Source organism: Anolis sagrei, chromosome 6 (assembly GCF_037176765.1).
Source record: "Anolis sagrei isolate rAnoSag1 chromosome 6, rAnoSag1.mat, whole genome shotgun sequence".
Lineage (NCBI taxonomy): Eukaryota > Metazoa > Chordata > Lepidosauria > Squamata > Dactyloidae > Anolis > Anolis sagrei.
In genome coordinates this window covers 106704456-106721224 of record NC_090026.1, presented here as the reverse complement: position 1 = coordinate 106721224, position 16769 = coordinate 106704456, and positions in this window count along the sequence as shown.

The following is a 16769-nucleotide window of genomic DNA, read 5'->3' as shown; positions in this document are numbered from 1 at the left end:
AGACTTGGTATTGCTTCAATATATTGCATAGAGGCTGTAATCTTCAGAGAAATTGAAGAGGCAGGGAACCCATAACAAGAGATTCTGTTATAAACATGTTTTCTTCCATTCATTATTTTAAAAATTCAAATCACAACTGTGGGGAAGTTCAAATCTCTTACTTCTATGACAGAAAAGAGTACTGTGTTCCCATTTGTCTCCCTTTAACTACAGCCATGCTGTTTCTAGTACTTCTATAAATAACCTAAACATTATCTCCAGCTAGGAAAGGTGACTGTGTCTTTCGGAATGTTTTTCAAAAATAATTTTAAAAAGTTTTAAGCTTTCAGTCACAGTGCAAGCAGCAGCCCTAAAGAGAACTGAATTTATTCTTCTCACAGGTCTCCTAAAGCTCTGCAAGTTCTGCACGCCTTCTCAAATGTACCATCAGACAGCTGCAAGGGCACTAGTCACTCGGAACCATTTTTCAAAGACAGACACACAAATAGCTAACATAAACAGGAGGGTATGGCCATAGATTAAGTACTGCTTCTACATTGGAAAATTGCTATGTCATAATGATGACAGGAAAATTATATGGCAGTACAGTTCAAACCCTGCACTGGTAACCTAATCATGTCAAAATGAGATTGGAGAAATGTTAAGAAAAATTCATCCTTTGCTCATTGACTGCATTGGATATGACTGGCATTTTGAGATTTTGTGAGGTATGGTGGATAAATTGTACTAAGGGCCTCAGGTTGAAATCACCATTCAGTCTCCAATCATATTTATTTATTTATATTTATATCATTTATATCCCAGCCTATCTCGACCTCCACAGAAGGACTCAGGACGGCTAACAACAACATAGATATTAAATAAAAACAATATAAAACATCATAAAAACATTAAAACAATCACCAACCCAAATCTTTACCTCAAGAAGAGTCCATCAGAGTCCATTAAAACCACAGCTTTGCCTCAGTCATCTAGTCCACAAAAGGCCTGATCCCACAGCCAGGGTTTCACTTTTTTCAGAAAGTTAGGAGGGATGGAGTAGATCTAATTTCACTTGGGAGGGAATTCCGTAGCTGAGGGGCCACCACAGAGAAGGCCCTGTCTCTTGTTCCCACCAGCCGCAATAGTGGGGGATAGCAAGCAGGGCCTCCCCGGACGATCTTAAAAGTCCTTGGTGGTTTGTAGTAGGAGATGCGTTCAGACAGGTAAACTGGGTGACCATAGGCTTTCTAATTCATCCTTCCTTATTTCAGAATGTTCTTGCAAAAATAAATTAGATGGCTAGAAACCAACTTATGTTGGTCTGAGCTCCTTAAGGAAAGGATGATATAAGAAGAAATAGAACATCTTTCCATAATAAAATGCTAATGTGACTTAATCCAAATTACCAGAACCATTTGACACATTATAATTTTAGATATATTTTAAGTAAGTATTTATAAATACAAAGTGTGAATATGGCTTCAAGCAGATGCCATTAATTTCCATAGGGTTTTGCTATTATCTGTGGTTTCCTATATCTATGGTAAGTTCAAGTAGGTTCCCCCACAGATCTAGGGTTTGTACTGTGTTATAGATCATGAAGTATTAGTTTTGCTTTCCTTTGAATGCAGGTACTGATGAGAAGTCAGTTCCAACAGCTTCGTATGATTTTCAGCCCTCGCTACAAATTATAATTTGTTTGAAAGGATAAGCATGTGTTCCAAACATGAGCATGTCTCTACTGTATTAAATACCTCTACAACAAGCAGTTGTCTAATCTTCTTGACTCGTTTTGCACTTTGTTCAGATTGAGTGCCTAGACAAAATAAAATAATGCGACATTCATCTTCAAGTTTTAGAAAGAACATGCTGTTTACAGTGGATTTGCAGAAGTCGTACTTCATGGTCAACAGAGTTCAGGCTAACAAAAATGCACGGTTTGCCAAAAAGGAAAAAAAATACTACAGAAATCAAAAGGATAGCTAGATAGCTATTTGGGGACTCAAAAGTGCAGGAATTGAGAGTTGGAGAAAAATAATGGGAAATGCTTATATTTCATATACTGTACTTGTAATCTATCTCAATTTATCTCATTTAGCTGTTTTGGGCAAAATGTATTTGTACTGGACTAGTTAATAGTACAGATGTAATTTTTTCATGGATTTTGTTCTCAAAAGGAGCAATGAGTAATTTTATCAATTTTCTTCCCACTGGATTCACTAAATCCAGGACTTATTCTATTCCACAGTCTGAGTGTAGCTACAGAGAAAGCGGTCTCCTGAGTCCTCATCAATTGTGCCTGTGAAAGTGATGGGACTTGGGATTTCATCACATAGATGTCCATAAACCAGGGGAGAATGGGGGAAGCTATCAGGCAGTGGGGCAAATCTTACCACCCCACAGCTTTTCCCATCTGTCCCTGGCTTAGTCTATGCAGTATAAGGAGATATAGTATTTCAGATCATCTGGACACGAGTTGCACAGAGCTTTAATGGCCAAAACCAACACTTTGAGTTCTGGCCAGAAATGGATCCTCAGCCAATGAAGCTGCTTCAACAGAGGAGACACATGCTTCCTAGAGCCAATACCATTCAACAGCCTGGTCATAACATTTTGGGGAGGCTGGGGTTTCCATACAATTTACAAAGGCAGCCCCATATAAAGCATGTTGCAGTAGCTCAAACAGGGTGTGATCAAGGCAAATGTTATCATATCAAGGTCTGACTTCTCAGGAAATAGGCTCAGATAGTATGTTCATTTTAACTGTGCAAATGCATTTCTGGCCACAGCTAAAACCTGGGCATCATGGCTCAGAGTCCAGCAGAACACCCAAACAAATATAAGATTTCAAAGGAATATAACCCAATCTAACATAGGCTGAATCCTTATTCCCTTAACTGCCTTCCAGCTGACCAGGAGTACTTTTCTCTTGTTGGGATTATGTTTCAGTTGGTTCATCCTCATCCAGTCCATTATTGACAGCAAATACATGTTTAGGACAGAGGCAGCTTCCCTGGAATTGGATGGTAAGGAAAGATACCTTGTATGTTGTCAACACACCCCAAAACTCTGGATGACTCTTGCACAGCTTTATGTAGATCTTGAAAGACATAGGGGATAAAACTAAGGGACACCACAGGAAGAGAGCCAGGGTGTCAAACAGAAACCCCTGCACCATCTTCTGAATCTTCCCTTCCTAAAAAGAGCAGAGCCATTGTAAAGCATGCCTCCAAGCTGAGTCCCAGAAAGACGACCCAGAAGGATGCCATGGTTAAAAGCCATGGTTAAAGGCCAAAGTTCTGCTGGACAGCCATCTGCAGTCCAGCAGAAAAAATTGATATAAAGTATTTCCTTGTCTAGTTCCCTGTGTAGGCTATCTACCAAGGTGACCAAAGCTGTCTTTGCCCCATAGCCAGGCCGGAAGCCCTCATTGAAATGGACCTTAGATAGCCAGTTTTGTCTATGAATACCTGGAGATGGGAAGCCAGTGCCACCACATGCTCTAATATCTTGCCCAAAAGGGGATGTAGGCTGTGGGAAGAGGTGGTCTGCCAGTACCAAAAAGTATTGCTTATCCAAGACAGAGTTGCACTGATCAAAGCCCACACATGAAAGAAGGGCTGACAGTGTTCGGTAGAACTGCTTGTGTCCTTTCCCTTCCTTTCCAACTGAAAACTTCTGGCTAATCTTTAGATCAATGTAACTTCCTGCATCATTGGTTTCCACTTCTTCCTACCCAACAGCAGTGACTGAATACTCCTTGAGCTCCTTAGTACTAAAGATATAATTAAAGAAAGCAAGGTTGTCTGGGCTTATCCTGCTTTGAACCCCTGCTTTCCTTTTTCTTCCTCACACTGAAGGCTTCAGATTAACCACTGGTGATGGGAGCTTATTATTAATTTGGCTCTTCAACCATGTAAGTGTGTTCTCAAAGGATGTACTCTGATTTAACTTCGGCAATTTGAGAAATAGATTAATTTAGGCAGGTTCCATAATGGGCCACCATTCAATATTTTATGTGTTAGAGAAGACTAGCACTGAACATTTTACCCTTCAATGACAAAGGAAATTCTATTCTTTAAATTTATTTTCCTTCCTGCAGAATGTTTATATTATGCCAAGAGCATGCTGGAGAGCAAGCACAGCTCAGATATAACACAAGGTTTGGTTATTAGACACCCACGAGGAAATCAAGAAAGGGAAAGAAGGAATCATAAACTCTGTTTATCTGACTGAACATGCAGAGGACTAAATGAGATGTGGGGATGTCGGTGCATATATAAGCCCTGTTCCCTGAATGTCACCAACATGCCAGTTTTGAGACCATTGTGAACAAAATATTGATGTCTCCTGAGACTTTTGTAACCACATTAACAGTTACAGAACTACCCTGGTAGATCAATAGAACCATGGAATTGGAACGGGACTTAGAAGTGCTCTAGTTCACCTCACAGTTGCATGGAGAGTCTGTACTTCTCATTAAAGATCTCCAAGGAAAAACAGCCTGCAGTTTTTCAACTGTCCATTAAATTTAGGTACAGGAGAATGAGTCACAATCTTGGAAATGGAAACTCTGTGGTTTAAAGCCTATAGGTGGTCCCAGTGAATCCAGTGAATCTACCATTGAATTGATTTGATGGGTCTATTATAATTCAACCTTCCCCTTTTCTCCAACATTCATACTGCGATGCCTGTATTTAAGAAGACCTCCAGTTAGAATAAACTCATTGTGTTTTGTCAGTATGCTGCTACTAACCAAATTATAATTTCGCCTGGTGGGAAATGCATCTTCATTCTTAATATAGCATTCTTCTTGTAAGAGCATATAAGGGAATATACAATGTAATTTCTTATGCTAGCATTTAAAGGTCTAGATGTTTCTGGGTTGCTGAAGATTTTTTGGGCTATATGGCCATGTTCTAGAAGCATTCTCTTCTGATGTTTCATCTGCATCTATGGCAGGCATCCTCAAAGGTTGTGAGATCCTTTGGAAACTAAGAAAGGGGGTTTATATATCTGTGGAATGTCCAGGGTGGGAGAAAGAACTCTTGTCTTTTGGAGCTAGATGTGAATGTTTCAGTTAGCCACCTTGGCATTTGATGACCTAGCAGTTTTTAGGTGTGGCTTGTTACTGCCTGGGGGAATCCTTTGTTGAGAGGTGATTAGCTGTCCCTGATTGTTTCTTGTCTGGAGTTCCCTTATGTTTGAGTGTTGTTCTTTATTTACTGTTATAATTTTAGAGTTTTTAAAAATACTGGTAGCCAGATTTCGCTCATTTTCACGGTTTCTTCCTTTCTGTTGAATTATCCACGTGCTTGTGGAGTTCAGTGGCTTTTTTGTATAGCCTGACATGGTATGTTTCATTTAACCCTCCTCTTTTGACACCAATAGTAATAACTTTCATTTTCTCCCAGATAATGTTCTGTCTTCATATTCTAGACTGAAGTACAAGAAAGTAGGGAATGAAAGGAAAATAAATCCTGAAAGATTTTGTAAAGCAAACATTTGGCAAAATGTCCATTCCAAGAATTAATCATGCCCCCTATAGTTTACAAATATCTATCTTATCCATGCCATATTTTTTAGGTTTCAATAACTATTTAGTTCTTCCCAGCTAGACCTTATATCACCATAGCAACTAGCATAAGGCAGAGACCCTTCAAAAATGGGGTGGAGGAACCTTACTGAGTATATGAAGCTCAAAATATCGATTTACTTGTATAAGGGCCATCGAATTCCAGAAAGATTTAAGAGGAGAAGAGCACTGCAGAATAAAAGGATGGTAATAGATTTCATATGCAAGGGACAGGCTTCTCCTAGAAATAAATATATTGACTAACTCAAGGTGACACATTGGACATTTCAAAATGGTGGTAGGGATCATGTAAGAAATAAGTAGCTGTTGTTTCAGTTAAAATGACATCTAACCTTCTGTCTGATTGCTGGAGCACTACAAGAAAAGAAGGACCTAGATAACAATATTTTGAAGCTCAAAAGGTTATTTTATTTCCAATTTCTGAATCAAGATCACCTCCTCTTCTGCAAGATTTCCTTAACATTTTGTGAATGACTACCTGGTTTAATCTTTAGAAGAATATCATTTTCTATCAGTGTCCTACAGCAAAGGAAGTTTGTATACTTGCATTACTGATATGCCCTCCCATACCAATAGCTTGGTTCATAGGATATTATAAATACAGCAGTATAGTATAGCATTGTTAGTCCTGGACGTTAGCTATCACGTTAGAAGCAAAAAATAATAATAAATTGTGGTGATCAGGGGAAAATAATTGGTGCAAAAGGACTTGAGTCTTCTACCCAAAAAAATCTTATAGCACATTTGAGACTTAACTCAGAGAAAGACATAAGCTTTCATAGAGTCAAAGTCCAGAAGGAAATGAACAAATTCTCACTTCTCCATTGTTTTATGCTATTCCCATTCCAGATTCCATCTTACCCTTTGGTTTGAGGGAAATTATAATGCCACATAGGTTTGTTGTAAATTTGGGCCCATTACTAGATCATAACCTGAGAAAGAGGGGAATTATGACCTCATCATATGGGGCAAAATCAGCAGCATGCATTGGTTCGGCTATCCTTTTATGATGGAGACCACCGGCTTCCATCCCATGGTGCACTGCAGCTTTCAGCGGGGTTCCATTGTAAAGTCAACAACCTGGGAGGCTTCCCATGATGATTTGGATAAATGGGGGGGGGGGGGCAGGCAACAGACACTTCCCCACCATGGAATGGGGAATTGGGTGAGTCAGGTAGTGCAAGGTGTGGGGTGATGGCTTCCCCACACCCTCAAATGGGTACTGCCACAATCTGCCTGATCTGCGGCAATTCCAGTGGCACACTTGATTAGGTTGTTATTCTAAACTATATCCAGATAACATTGTTATCACTTCAAATACTTTACTTGTATATTTAGGTACAGTTCTATAGTACCTTGAAGTTAAAATATGGTCTTTAGATTATGCAGAAATCTATTGACTTTGTCACATGGGCCGCCAGAATCGCCATGCGTTGCAGCAAATCCGGCGACTGTCATTGGGGGCATGTGGAACCCATCCCCCCCATGGCCCACATCACCCAGCTCAACAGGAAGCTGATTCCATGGGAGGAAGTGTTGATGGCGCTGCTTCCCCCAATTGTTTACTGCACAACAGATAGCCCCGCTGGAAGTTCCTCTGCATCATAAGATGGGAGCTGGTGGATTCCATGAATCATCTAGGGCTTAACCAGAAAAAGACCCATCACATGAGGTTGATTATCTTTTTTCTTCTTCAGTAAGTTCTCTTCTGATTGATTTAGATTTTTCAAAAAAATGAAGAATATATTCAAAATGAAGGCTGTACTCTAACTCCAATCATTATTACAGTATTAAAAGTGCGCTGTTGAAAGCAACCTATGAATGATGAGGTAGCCGTCCATATCTTAGTTCATCAGAAGTTCATTGCATTCCAGTCTCTGGGTCAAAATAACATAGTAATGGGGAAAAGTCTGAAAATAATTTCTCCAATAAGTCAGTGCAGTTGTAGATGCTTTTCATATGAAGTTGTATTTCTCGTATCCCCCCCCCCCCCCATTACATCTGAAAGTTCTGTTTCTATTTTGAATTGACATGTCTGAAATTTCCTTCATTGAGAAAATCTGAATTCTTTCTTTCTAAGTTCTGAAACCTTGGTGCATCTCTAATATAGTCTATCCCCTTCAAAGATTAGTTCACAAGTATGATCTGCCTATTTTTGTTGTACTGGATCTAAAATACCAGGAAATCTTTTGTTTATGCAATAGACCTTTTCCCCATTGAACCTCCTAGAAAGCTGTTCCTGATGACCACTCAAGAAAGTGTGAAGTGAAGCTACGTATAACCAGACAAGGAAGTTAGAGTGCATCTGAACTGTAGAATTAATGCAATGTGACACCACTTTAACTACTATGGCTCAATGCTATGGAATTATGTGAGTTGTAGTTTTGCAGCCCAAGACGGCTGGTACCTCACTAAATTATAACTCCCCTAATTCCATAGCACTGTGCCATGTTAGTCTAAGTACTGTTAAACTGCATTAATTCCACAGTGTAGATGTAGTCTTAGGGAAAGTAAGGTCCTCCCACTCACAGAAGACTCAATGCAGAACCACTATTGCGACATGTGTAAAAGACAATGTTTTTTTTTTCATCTTCCTGAAAAAGAAAGAAAAGAGCTTATTTAACCTTTCAAGAAAATTGTTCCTTTCCCAGCCATCTGTCAGATTTTCCTTCTGCTTAGTTTTGCATTACAGGAGCCTCTCTTCTTCATTGCAGAATCCAGGTGTTGAGACATGTGCCATAGGAATAATAGTTAGATTATTTCCTATAATACTACAAAGCAAAAAAGATGCCAAGTATTTGATTAGCAAACCTCTGGAAGATTTTTACTCATTTGTTTTATCTCAGGGGAAATACCTATGTGTTCATTTTCCACCATGCTCCTAGCTGACTAATTTTTTTTGGTTACAGAAACTCCTTTGCTAAGCATTTCAGCAAAGTGTATAAAAAGCCTTGCAGCTGTTTTAGCTGCAGATGTAACACAAATAATTAAAAGTAATTAAACATCATGTATGTAGAAGGATTGAGGAGAAACCGATTGTACAAACAATAGCAATATTACAAGTCAAAACTAATTACCAGCAGAAGACTGAATTGTTTCCATTATACCAGCTATAGTGAGGAGTAAACAAATATGAGTCTTCATCGAAGTGCTAGTATTTTGGGCATTGCAGAGGGATGGGATGGGCTGGTGCCTGCTGAAAGAGCACTTTGGTTTTCTCAATGTTCAATGAGAGGCCAAGCTTTTAAGTATGCTTCTACAAAGGTGTGTTTAGAGTGGCTTGTAGAGTGGCACACACTACATTATCATCAGCATATTAGAGTTGTATAATAGACATTGTTATCTTGGTTTTGGCTTTCAGTCTGCTAGGGTTAAATAGCTTGCCATCTGTCCAACAGATGATGGGCCAGTGGGAAGCTTTCCATCAAAAAGGTGCAGTATCATAGCGATGAAGGTGGAAAATAAGGTTGGGGCAACAACACATCCCTGTTTGTTAGTGGTAGTGATAGTAATAGTAGAAGTAGTAGTAGTATTTATATCTCACTTCTTCTCTCCTAATGGAAACTCAAAGCAGCTAACACTAAAAATAATAAAGCATACAAATCATACAATATAATATTGTTTGAAAAAGGTTTTTACCATCATTCCATAAGAAAAGGTATCTAACGGTACATTTACACTGTAGAATGAATTCGGCTTAACACCACTTTCACTACTGTGGCTCAATGCTATGCCATCACGGGAACTGTAGTTTTACAAGGTCTTTAACCTTATCTGCCAAAGATTCTGGTGCATCTCCAAACTACAGATTCTATAGCATTGAGCCATGGCAGTTAAAGTGTTCCCAAAGTGTATTTATTCTACAGTGTAGATTGCACCTCAGGTTATGTGGGAATATTAGGTTCTATGGCTGGAAGAGTGCCCTGAAACATTTACTGACAATAGCTAAATACAGAAAGAAGTAGCTTGGGAAAATTACTTTTCTGGACTACAACTCCCTGAACACCCAGCTGTCATGGCCAGTGTATAAAAAATAACTTTCCAGAGCCAGGGAATATCTTGTTATGAACAAAAGCCCTGCATCTTTTTGTTATTTAAAGCTATATTCTACCAGAGGGAACAGCTAGCCGACAGGATCTAATTCATTAGGACTGTGTTCCTAGAATCCTGTCTAGATATATCTTTAAAGCCTTTATATTTTTATCCCCCAAAGAGCATTTGGAATGTGACCCTAGTGGCCCACACTGTCTTTTTCAATCAGATCCACCTTTCTTGTTATCTGCCACCTGCAGGGATCTGCCTAGAGTCAAAGTCATTATTTCTGGGATTTGAACATCCAAGTGTGGAAATACACACAGAAAGAGTCTCCCATCACCATTGAGCTCTCTTTCTTTTCCTCTCTTACATGGAGCAAAGTAATGTAGGTCAATTTTTGTGGAAGATATCAGTATTTGATACTAACACATAAATATATAACTCTACATTGTCTTGTTAATTATTCAGTAGAGTAGACATATTTAGTCAATAGTAGCTAAGTAAGTCACTTGGGTTGCCATATGAAATAAGGCATAGGGCTCGTATAGATGGCAATCAACACCTGCTGAAATTGTGTTCTACACAACCATTAAATGGACACATGCCTTATGATTTATCTAACCTGGAAATCCTTGTAACTCCCTATAACTTGGGATGGAAATCAATTGTGCCCAAAAGCAATAGTGAATATTCCCACTTTTACTTTGCAATGGAGGAAAGAATCATCAGCACAGCTCACATGGTACCATGGCAATATTAAACATATGGTGTGTGTGATGGGAAGGGAGGGAGGAGAAATGCCTGGAAAGAAGTAATTTTGACTCAAGAACAGAAAGCTAGCCTTGCGTGGTGTTTTGAGTGATGGGCTAGGAGTCATGGGGCTCTTCCACAAAGCCCTATATCCCAGGATATCAAAGCAGAAAATCCTACAATATCTGCTTTGATTTGGATTATCTGAATCCACACTCAGATAATGTGAGATTTTCTGCCTTGATATCCCAGGATATAGGTCTGTGTGGAAGGGCCCTCAGAGACCAGGATTCACATTTTCACTCAACCATGAAAACCCACTGGGTGTTTTGAGTAGCTCACAGAGAGTTTCAGAGGAAGACAGTGGCAAAACTCCAGGGAACAAATCTTACCAAGAAAACCACATGATTGATTTGTTTTAAATTTGCCATAAATCAGAAATGACTTAAATCATACAATAACAACAACAATAACAACATAAGTAGGAGAAGATCCAGTGTGATGCAGATGTTTGTATTGGGCTGGAGCCTCATCTACAGTGCTGCATAATCCAGTTTCTGAATCCAGATTGTATACCCTCCAATTGGATTATCTAGGTCTACACTGCCATATAATCCAAATCAAAGCAGATAATCTGCATTCAGAAACCAGATTATGTGGTCAGTGTAGGTGGGACCATTCTCTCTCAAAGGAAAGGAAAGCAAACCTCTTCTATGCAAATCTTGCCAGGAAACATCTATGATAGTTTCATCATGAATCAGAGTCAATGTGAAGGCACATCACAAAAACAAAGAATCATAGAATCATAGAGTTGGAAGAGACCTCATGGGCCATCCAATCCAACCCCCTGCCAAGAAGCAGGACAATCGCATTCAAAGTACCCCCAACAGATGGCCATCCAACCTCTGTTTAAAAGCCTCCATAGAAGGAGCCTCCACTACACTTTGGGGAAGAGAGTTCCACTACTGAACACCTCTCACAGTTAAGAAGTTCTTCCTCGTGGACAACAAGTTAAACATGAGCCAACAATGTGATATGGCGGCAAAAAAAGCCAATGGGATTTTGGCCTGCATCAATAGGAGCATAGTGTCTAGATCTAAGGAAGTAATGCTACCCCTCTATTCTGCTTTGGTTAGACCACATCTGGAATATTGTGTCCAATTCTGGGCACCACAATTCAAGAGAGATATTGACAAGCTGGAATGTGTCCAGAGGAGGGCGACTAAAATGATCAAGGGTCTGGAGAACAAGCCTTATGAGGAGCGGCTTAGGGAACTGGGAATGTTTAGCCTGAAGAAGAGAAGGCTGAGAGGAGATATGATAGCCATGTATAAATATGTGAGAGGAAGCCACAGGGAGGAGGGAGCAAGCTTATTTTCTGCTTCCTTGGAGACTAGGACGCGGAACAATGGCTTCAAACTACAAGAGAGGAGATTCCATCTGAACATTAGGAAGAACTTCCTGACTGTGAGAGCCGTTCAGCAGTGGAACTCTCTGCCCCGGAGTGTGGTGGAGGCTCCTTCTTTGGAAGCTTTTAAGCAGGGGCTGGATGGCCATCTGTCAGGGGTGATTTGAATGCAATATTCCTGCTTCTTGGCAGGGGGTTGGACTGGATGGCCCATGAGGTCTCTTCCAACTCTTTGATTCTATGATTCTATGATTCTATGATTCATGTTCAGGTGGAATCTCCTTTCCTGTAGTTTGAAGCCATTGCTCCGCGTCCTAGTCTCCAGGGCAGCAGAAAACATGCTTGCTCCCTCCTCCCTATGACTTCCCCTCACATATTTATGCATGGCCATCATGTCTCCTCTCAGTCTTCTACTCAGAAGTAGAAAAGTGTTTCTTTATTATTAGGTGTGTTGAAATAGCAATGAGGGCTAAAGCAGTTGTGAAAAATGAATCTGTTTTGTAATGGATGCTGTTATTCCTAGGCAGATGGTGTTTGATCGTTTTTATTATGCAATAGGAAGAATTTTCCTATTTTGTCATACAGTATGCACTGTTTGTGTATTACCGTATGCCAACAATCCATTTGTCAATTAAGAAAACATGAGTAATATTGGCTTTTAACAAATAGGGCAATGGAATTTATTAATACTAGAACCTGGTCACAAGTCCACAAACCATCCAAAAACAAACTTTAAAAAATTAGGATTTTAAAAACGTGTTTGTTTGGTTTTAAGCAAGATAAATCATTTTTGCTGCAGTATTAAATTAATTCCCAAATGAAATTTCCCTGCTTCGATCTTAGTTAATATTTAAAGAATTTGTACAAAATAATTCCCTCATCAATCTTTGCTGACTTGACTATAGTATTGGCACTGATCCGGATTCTGCTTTTAAGGACACTTAGCCCCAAGCAAATGGTTTTACTACTGCAGTCACTCCCAGCAGCATATGATGATAGCATATCAGGAGATATTAAATCATAAATTAATATGGGTCATCTGCAAATCCATCTGCTGCTCAGAAACTGAAAATGAGAAGCATTTTAAAAAGGCTTTAGCTTTAACAATGTAGAAATGCAAGATTGAAAAATACAGAGGTGTCAATTGAACACTTTTCTAGAAGCCTAGCCAGACAGATAGATATTGCACATATCTTATTTGTAGTGCAAAAAATGAAAGAACAAATGAAGAACATTTTTAACCAACATAAACTTACCAGTATTTCACTGGGAAGTGTGGGATTGCTTTTGGCCAATGAGAGTCAATTTAATTAGGATTGTTGTTGTTGTTGTTGTTGTGTGCCTTTAAGTCATTTTAGGGCATCCCTAAGTCTAAAGTTTAGAGCAGGGACCGGGTAAAAGACTTTGGAGGGCCTTAGTTTGGAGGGCCAAACTTTTCCAAGCCTTTGTTCAGAGTATATGATTGCTTCAGAGTGGCAACAAAGATAATAATAATAATAATTATTATTATTATTATTATTATTATTATTATTATTTATTACCCACCTCTCCTGATGGCTTGAGGTGGGGTACAACAAATACAAAAACATATTAACATAAAATATATACAATAAATTACATAGATAAAAACACCAAACACAGATACAAAATTGCCATATAGTAAAAATAGAATGTAAATCAATACTCATGATTGAAAATCAACTGGGTAGGCCTGCTGGAAGAGATGGGTCTTCAATAGTGTTTTTGTAGTTTATCACTACAAGTGGAGAATGAGGCATCTGTGGTCCCAAATAAGAATTTTGCTCCTTCTAGCACTGCAAAATGAGATACTGGGATTGTTCACACTCAAAACTTTTTATTTACTGTTTTTCTATTACCTTGGTCACATTGCTCTTGGTTCCTAAGCCCTATACCTAATGTTTGGCAGAAATGTTAAATTACTACAGTGTTAGAACTTTGGGGACTAAAGGAAAATTCCATTTGAGGGGCAGAAGTCTTAATTGGGTTCATTTTGTTCCTCGTCTTTCACATTACCAGAGTCTGGCTAGGTACGTGATGGTGAAATGGGTTAAAGCCTTGTTCCAGCTGAACTGCTGACCTGTAGGTCAGCTATTCGAATCTGTGAGACAGAGTGAGCTCCCATCTGTAAGCCCCAGCTTCCCAAGCAGGGACATGAGAGATGCCCCCCACAGGATGGTAAGACATCCAGGCATTCCCTGCGCAATGCCTCTGTACACAGCCGATTCTTTCACACCAGAAGCAACTTGCAAGTTGTTTCTGACACAATTCCTTTAAAAAAGTCAGGTTGACTTTCTTCCCATAGAAGATGCTGTGTAATTTGTTGTGTTTCACAATCCCAAAAAGTAATGTTTTATTGTAATGGTTATCCACTCCAAAGTTTATTCTACTGTCAGCTTCATTTTCAGAACTAAATGAGAGGTCTGCATCCTGATTCATTCCATTCCAAATGTAATGTAAAAGTAATGGAAAAAGAAATGAGTGAAATCATTACTCATTACAAAGCAACATTAATAATGCTGCTTATCATTTCTTTGGAAACACCCACACTTAAAGTGTTACAAGTGACAATGTCTTTTCAATCAGAACAAGATTTCATGCATTTTCTATTGTCAATGCCAGACCACGTCCATGAATTGACATCAATTAATATTTCTACTTCAAGACAGTTGTTTTTATTTAAAAGATATCAGTAATCCTAACAGCAGAAAAATGCTTTGCTTCAACATTTTGTACTTTGCATCACATAGAATTCCTCCAAATGATAAATGATTTTTTTTAAAAAAATTGCATTACAAAATTTAGTACATTGCCCCCTTCCCTTTATCCAGATAAAAGCTTTGAAATATGAATGTTTAGTAGTAGGTCTGTACTTCAAAAAAGTAACTTTTCAAAGCTCAAGTTAACTCTGTGAAATATTGGGATGGACTAACACATTGGAAGGGAAGCACAGAAAAGAACTGCTTCAAGCCAAATAATCAATCATTTGATTTTATAATGTCTCGCCTGCCACATCAAACAAAAATCTAATACAAAATTGAGATTAGCCTTTCTGGTATGAAATTGCCTTTTTATGTTTATATAAATTGGATGAAGAACAGGTTGTCTGTGCAGATCCTGTTACCTGAACATTTAATTGGTGGAAGAAGAACATGATTAAATGGCATGTTTTCCTATCACTGTATGAACCTCCTGTGCCTTGAAGAATTAGAGGGGTGCATTCTATTACTCATTGGTTGGGGGGAAATACAAGGAATACACTAATTCAGAAGGCCCAGGTAATTACTGAGAGAAAATGTGATAGTAAAAATATCAGGGTGGTTTACACCTAACCAAGTTCTGTTCTGTTTTATGATTTGAGGATATAGATAGTATCTAAAGTTATTCAACCACAGGCTGCATGAACGACAGCAGGAAAACTACATCAAAAAAATACCTACATCCACTGTTAGACACAATGTAGAGTATGTAAATAGATAGTTCACAACTGATTTACACTAATACTTGTTTTTACATGCCTTCAGGTCATTTCCAAGTACTAGTGAGGAGAACTTATCACAGGGTTTTCCTGGAAAATTTTATTCAGATAGGGTTTGCCTTTGCCTTCATCTGAAGCTGTTCAAGGTCACCCAGTGGGTTCCATGGCCAAGTGGAGATTCAAACTCTGTTTGGCAGTGTTCTGTCTCTAGGGATATTATTTGCATTGCCCCATAGTTATAGGATATAGCATCCTTTTGCATTTCTCCCACGCTTGTTACAGATTCAGCAACACCCTGATAGTTAACCATTAACAGAGGGTGGAAGCCAGCTTGCAAAGACTTTTGCTTTTATTGGCTTGAAAAAGTATCTATTTGGTCTAGAGACTGCCTTTTTTCCTGGGGATGAAATCTCCATTTTGAGAAGCTCTCCTGTAGTATAGCAAAAGGACTCAGATGTGCTTGTGGTCAAGCCAGGCCAGCTCAGACAAGCCATCGTAAGTACTTACCTTCTTGCCTTCAAAACTAGTGCTGAGTTTAGATAGGGAAGGATCGGCTCTTTCTAAAAATAGCAACTCAGCACTAGGGCAGAGAATATCCCATGATTTCTCTGCCATTGAGAGAAGCTCTAACTACTTTGTCTCCAAGCTAGCTTTGAGCTCAGATTGGGAAAGACCTGCTCTTTCTAATATAGCAACTCAGGGCTAGGGTAGAGAATCCCAGGATTTCTCCACCATTGAGAAAAGTTAACCCAGCAGCTGAAGGGAAAAGCAAGAAAAAAACATCTACATGATCTTATAAGTGGACTGTTTATATTTGTAACTTCAACAAGTTGTGCCAAACCTGTCAAGGACTTTGTGAAAATAAAAATCTTGTTTGATATTTAATCTGAAGTGGCCTTAGTTGCTGGGATTCCTGAGTTTCAAAGTAAGGCCCCGCGGTCCACATCATAGTTTTAACTTTATAGGGCCCGGGTGTGATGGCACAGGCAGAGTCAAAGGGTGCATCTACACTTAAGGGTCCCCAAAGTAAGGCCAGTGAGCCAGATGTGGCCCTCCAAGATCATTTACCCAGCCCCCAATCTAAACCTTAGACACAGGGTTGCCCTAAGTCTGAAATGACTTGAAGGCACACAACAATAACAATCCTAACTATTTTGACTATCTCATCAGCCAAAAACAGGTCCACGCTTCCAACTGAAATACTGATAAGTTTATGTTGGTTAAAACTGTTCTTCATTTTAAATATTGTATTGCTCTTTTATGGATTTTTTTATATGTTCAGTGTGCATAGGAATAGTCAGTCCCCCAAACAGAGGATCCTCTACTTAAAAAGTTTGAGGACCCCAATCTACACCATAGAAGTAATGCACTTATGCACTTATTAATGCTGAATGCTATGGAATTCTAGGAGTTTCAGTTTTACAATGTCTGCAATAATCTTTGACAAATTGTGCTGCTTCTCAACAAACTACGACTCCCATGATTCCTAGCATTAAGCGTTG